Source organism: Aegilops tauschii, chromosome 3, assembly GCF_002575655.3.
Source record: "Aegilops tauschii subsp. strangulata cultivar AL8/78 chromosome 3, Aet v6.0, whole genome shotgun sequence".
In the NCBI taxonomy this organism is placed as follows: domain Eukaryota; kingdom Viridiplantae; phylum Streptophyta; class Magnoliopsida; order Poales; family Poaceae; genus Aegilops; species Aegilops tauschii.
Genome location: NC_053037.3, coordinates 621,513,975 through 621,520,106, shown reverse-complemented (window position 1 = coordinate 621,520,106; position 6,132 = coordinate 621,513,975). Strand labels below are relative to the sequence as shown.

General features: G+C 44.3%; 1 pseudogene; it reads right to left on the bottom strand.

The window, feature by feature from the left end:
* Positions 1 to 760: 760 nt before the first annotated feature.
* On the bottom strand, positions 761 to 3,798 carry LOC141021107 (uncharacterized; annotated as a pseudogene).
* Between the last annotated feature and the right edge of the window lie 2,334 nt (positions 3,799 to 6,132).

The following is a 6,132-nucleotide window of genomic DNA, read 5'->3' as shown; positions in this document are numbered from 1 at the left end:
ATGCTACAAAGTCGTTTAACAGCTACTTAGTACTCCCTCTGTTTCTAAATATTTGTCTTTTTAGAAATTTAAATGGACTATCACATACGAATGTATATGGACATATTTAGAGTGTACATTCACTCATTTTGCTCCGTATATAGTTACTTGTTGAAATCTTTAGAAAGACAAATATTTAGGAACGGAGGGAGTACAAGTCATCTGAATGGAATGAGTCGAAGTTGTTCAATAGTCAGCTCTTTTTTCTTTTTTAAGGAAAGACCATCATGACTAGCTTTATTGAGTACAACAACAACAACAAAGCCTTTAGTCCCAAACAAGTTAGGGTAGGTTAGAGGTGAAATCCATAAGATCTCGCGACCAACTCATGGCTCTGGCACATGGATAACAAGCTTCCACGCACCCCTGTCCATAGCTAGTTCTTTGGTGATAGTCCAATCCTCCAGGTCTCTCTTAACGGACTCCTCTCATGTCAAATTCGATCTACCTCGAGCTCTCTTGAAATTCTCTGCACGCTTTAGCCGTCCACTATGCACTGGAGCTTCTGGAGGCCTACGCTGAATATGCCCAAACCATCTCAGACGATGTTGGACAAGCTTCTCTTCAATTGTTGCTACCCCAACTCTATCTCATATATCATCATTCCGGACTCTATCCTTCCTTGTGTGGCCACACATCCATCTCAACATTCGCATCTCCGCCACACCTAACTGTTGAATATGTCGCCTTTTAGTCAGCCAACACTCAGCGCCATGCAACATTGCGGGTCGAACAGCCGTCCTATAGAACTTGCCTTTTAGTTTTTGTTGCACTCTTGTCACAGAGAATGCTAGAAGCTTGGCGCCACTTCATCCGTCCGGCTTTGATTCGATGGTTCACATCTTCATTAATACCCCCATCCTCCTGCAACGTTGACCCCAAATATCGAAAGGTGTCCTTCTGAGGTATCACCTGCCCATCAAGGCTAACCTCCTCCTCCTCACACCTAGTAGTACTGAAATCGCACATCATGTACTTGGTTTTAGTTCTACTAAGACTAAACCCTTTCGATTCCAAGGTTTGTCTCCATAACTCTAACTTCCTATTTACCCCCGTTTGACTATCGTCAACTAGCACCACATCATCCGCAAAGAGCATACACCATGGGATATCTCCTTGTATATCCCTTGTGACCTCATTCATTACCAAGGCAAAAAGATAAGGGCTCAAAGCTGACCCCTGATGTAGTCCTATCTTAATCGGGAAGTCATCAGTGTCGACCTCACTTGTTCGAACACTTGTCAGAACATTATCGTACATGTCCTTGATGAGGTAATGTACTTTGTTGGGACTTTGTGTTTTTTCAAGGCCCACCACATGACATTTCTCTATATCTTATCATAGGCCTTCTCCAAGTTAATGAACGTCATATGCAAGTCCTTCTTTTGCTCCATGTATCTCTCCATAAGTTGTCGTACCAAGAAAATGGCTTCCATGGTCGACCTCCCAGGCATGAAACCAAACTGATTTTTGGTTACGCTTGTCATTCTTCTTAAGCGGTGGTCAATGACTCTCTCCCATAGCTTCATTGTATGGCTCATCAGGTTAATTCCATGATAATTAGTACAACATTGAACATCCCCCTTGTTCTTGAAGATTGGTACTAATATACTTCGTCTCCATTCTTCTGGCATCTTGTTTGCCCGAAAAATAAGGTTGAAAAACTTGGTTAGCCATACTACCGCTATGTCCTCGGGGCCTTTTCACACCTCAATGGGGATACAATCAGGGCCCATCGCCTTGCCTCCTTTCATCCTTTTTAAAGCCTCCTTGACCTTAGACTCCTGGATTCTCCGCACAAAATGCATGCTGGTCTCATCAAAGGAGTCATCCAGTTCAATGGTAGAACTCTCATTCTCCCCATTGAACAGCTTGTCGAAGTGCTCCCGCCATCTATGCTTAATCTCCTCGTCCTTCAGCAAGAGTTGACCTGCTCCATTCTTGATGCATTTGACTTGACCAATATCCTTCATCTTCCTCTCCCGGATCTTGGCCATATTATAGATGTCCCTTTCGCCTTCCTTCGTGCCTAATCGTCGGTAGAGGTCCTCATATGCCCGACCCCTTGCTTCACTCACAGCTCGCTTTGCGGTCTTCTTCGCCATCTTGTACATCTCTATGTTGTCTGCAATCCTATCCAGGTATAGGCGTCTGAAGCAATTTTTCTTCTCTTTAATCGCCTTCTGGACATCATCATTCCACCACCAGGTATTCTTATCTTTGCTTCTCCTTCCCCTGTACACTCCAAACTCCTCCAAGGCCACCTTACGAATGCAGGTCGCCATCTTCATCCACACATTGCCTGCATCCCCTCCTTCCTCCCAAGGGCCCTCCTTAATGACCCTCTCCTTGAACGCCTGAGCTACCCCCCCCCCCTTGAGCTTTCACCACTTCGTTCTAGCAACTTTGGCATGCTTATCCTGCTGGACACGAATCTAAAAGCGGAAGTTAGCAACCACCAGCTTATGCTGAGGTACAACACTCTCGCCAGGTATCACCTTACAGTGTAGGCATGCACGCCAATCTTCTCTTGTCGAGAGGATGAATCAATCTGGCTAGAGTGTTGGCCACTACTAAAAGTCATCAGATGTGATTCTCTCTTTCTAAAGAGGGTGTTAGCTACAATCATGTCGTAGGCTAGAGCAAAGCTTAAGACATTTCTCCTTCTTGATTCCTGATTCCATAGCCAAAGCCCCCCCATTGAGGTCTCCTCCTATGAAGAGCTTCTCGCCAATCGGTACACTCCTAACCACGTCTTCCAGGCCTTCCCAGAACTCCCTCTTGGTGTTCTCATTGTGGCCTACTTGCGGGGCATACGCGCTGATAACATTGAGAACTAAGTCCCCAACTACCAACTTGACCAGGATAATCCTTTCCCCACGTCTCTTGACGTCTACCACTCCATACTTGAGGCTCTTGTTGATGAAGATGCCTACGCCATTTCTGTTTGCAGCCATCCCCGTGTAACACAGCTTGAAGCCGGTATCCTCCACCTCCTTCGCCTTCTGTCCCCTCCATTTGGTTTCTTGGACGCAAAGGATATCAACATCTCTCCTCATCGCTGCATCAACTAGCTCCTGAAGCTTCCCTGTCAGAGACCCTACGTTCCAGCTACCTAAGTGAATCTTCCTATGCTCGGCTAGCTTCCTTACCCTTCGCACTCGTCGAGTCAAATGCGTAGACCCTTGCTACCCTTGCTCATTTTCCACTACATCCGGGCGCCGATTTAGCGCGCCACTAAGATGCGGTGACCCAATCCTCGCTCACTTGCCACCGTATCCGGATCAAGATACGGCGCGCCACCAGGGGGGTGACGGCCCGGCCCTTGCCCATTTTCCACCACACCCGGGTTTCGATGTGGCGCGCCGCTGAGAGGGTTACGCCCCAACGAAAACCTTGTGGATTTCATCTCCATAAGAGTGGCGAGTTTTACGTTGGCTCGCCAAGCCTATCACAACCCTCCTCCTTTACCCGGGCTTGGGACAAGCTATGTTGAGACAACATAGACGGAGTTGACTAGCTTTATTGAGTAGGAAAAAAATAACCAAACGGCCAAGAGGCTCATCCAACCAACTAAGAGAGTACATGTTACATAAACTAAAATTCGCTAGCACATGAGCTGCTTCATTACAAGAACGTAAACAATGCTTAAAGATAACTTTTTCGGCAGCTACACCTCAAATCTAAATGTCGTCTAAGCTACACCTCTGTTTCCGACCGAATCAGATGGACCATCGACATCCTCAGGCCATACTTCATTTCTTTCAAAGAGACACGCATCTCCTAACTTCAGGCGGTTGCCCTTACAAATATCTCTCACTTGTCGTAAATCCAAGTTGTTCCATTGTTTTTTTAGCGTACTTGAACTGGACAGGATACGGCTCTGTTTCGTCTGCTACCTGAAGGCCAATTTCTGTGTCAAAGTTGGGGAGACATTTCGAAGTAAATTCTTGGCAAAAGGTCTGTTCAGAAATGCACAAGTTCACAGAAAGAAAGGATGTTTGCATATTGTTTGCAAAGTAGAAATAAGTTCATGTTTCTTTGTACATACCACCCGATATTTTTTGTTCGTTTCCGGTCGGAGTCCATTCCGAATCTGTAGTCCGATATAATCCGCATTCGATCAATATCTGCTCCGCTCTGAATCCGACAAAAAAGTATGGTAAAGGATATGGTAAAGGCATTATCCGATCCAATCTGATTACATACCTATGCATGAGTCCACACTAGTTTAACACAAATACACTAGAAACATGCATGAGGAGAGCATGCATGAAGAGGGGTGGTGAGATGAGCATGCATAAAGAGGGAACAACTATGCTGAGATGAGAATACAACCAAACGCATCCTAACTAGTGTAGTGCTCTACTCACTTGTTGGCGTTTAATGATGACCCTCCATCTCCATGCATGTGTTTGCGTTGCCTTGCTCCAGTGAATGAAGAAAGGCAGCAACCGAGATGTGTTTGAATCTCAACATACTTGGGAGTGCCAGATACTATGTGTATGTGAGCAGGTTCGCCGTCTTGACTTGCGTTAACCACGTCTTGTCTAAAGCTGATGTGAGGAGGGATCGGATGGGATGCTCTTTTGCTCGCTAAGCTACTGCGGTATGTATGCATCAAGCACTAGCAGCTCATCACAGGTCCATTTATATATACGTTTTCTTGTGCGCGTATAAAATAGACAGACTGGCGCGAATTCACCTCTCTCTCCCGGCCGGCGTCGAAAATGATACACTCACGGAAAATCTCTACGGAAACAACCTACGCACTACATCTTCACCAATCTCCTCCCCCCTGCTTTTCATGTGGACCTACTCCCTCTTCTTAATTTCCAATCATGTGTTTCCGCGTCAGCCCGTAGCTCTAATTCTGTAGAAAGCTGTCCGTGAGTGTAGCATCGTTGGGCCGGCGTTGGCTCCTCTTTCTTACGATCAATCCATCGCCTTTTTCATTTCTTTTTTTTTCTTTGCCGAGGGGACAAGTCCAAAGTCCTTTTTCAAAATGCGAAATGACTTCTTCTCAATCTCAATCTAATCTAAGGGAGTAAAGAAAAAAATATAATCTAAGGAAGAAAAAAAAAGAAACCACTTCTTTTTTTTTTCTTGTTGGGGTAATAAAAATACAAGTATGTACCTGCACATGCTCTCTCTCTCTCTCTCTGAATAAAACAAAAAATATAACTGTGTACCAACAAAAATTGACACATGATAAATTTAACAAGAAAGTGATCACATTGTACGACACTATATATGAATGCATGAATTAAAAAATTGATTTGATAAGAACAAGCCGCCGCAACCATCAACTACATACCACCACGACACCCTAATTCTAACCTATCTACGAGCCAACACCAAGGCACCAAGGTACCCCACCACTTACAGGCCGCAAAGATCACAGAAGGAGGGCGAACTTGCGGGCTCAAATCCTCCTCCTGCGGGCTCAAGCCACGAACAATTCATTATTTTATGCAAGGAGATTTAATGCCTATCATTTTTCAAATACCTTTTCCTTGTTATGTTTGTTGGTTAGGCGACACAACATGTTATCATATCGGAGACGTCAATGCGGAACCCAATAATAGTAGGGTGTGTTCCGAGACCACAAAGTGAGTTGTCATCATCACCAAAACACAAAGACAGGAAATGCCCTAACAGTACAACATTTTTGAAGTTTCTTCGAATACTTATTCAATATTTATATGTACATGATCAACATTTCTTCAAATACTTGTACAACATTTTTTCAAATACGTGTTTAACATTTTTTAAATACTTGTTCAATATTTTTTAAATACTCATTCAACATTTTTAAAATGTTTATTGAAGAGTTCTTTCTGTAATATATACATTTAGAATATTTTCAAGTATAAACAATAGTAGAAAAATAAAAGAAGCAAAAACAGAAAACGTATAAGTAAAACTTAGAATGTGCCCTCCAGCGAACCTGGGCCAGCCCATGTGCAGCTGCCTCGACTTGAACGCGAGGAAAAACCCTATTTGCTTCGCTCTGCAGCAAACAGTAGGGGTTTCGCACTGCCGCCTATCGACCGACCGCTGGAGGGCGGGCCGGCCTGTTAAGCGTTCCAA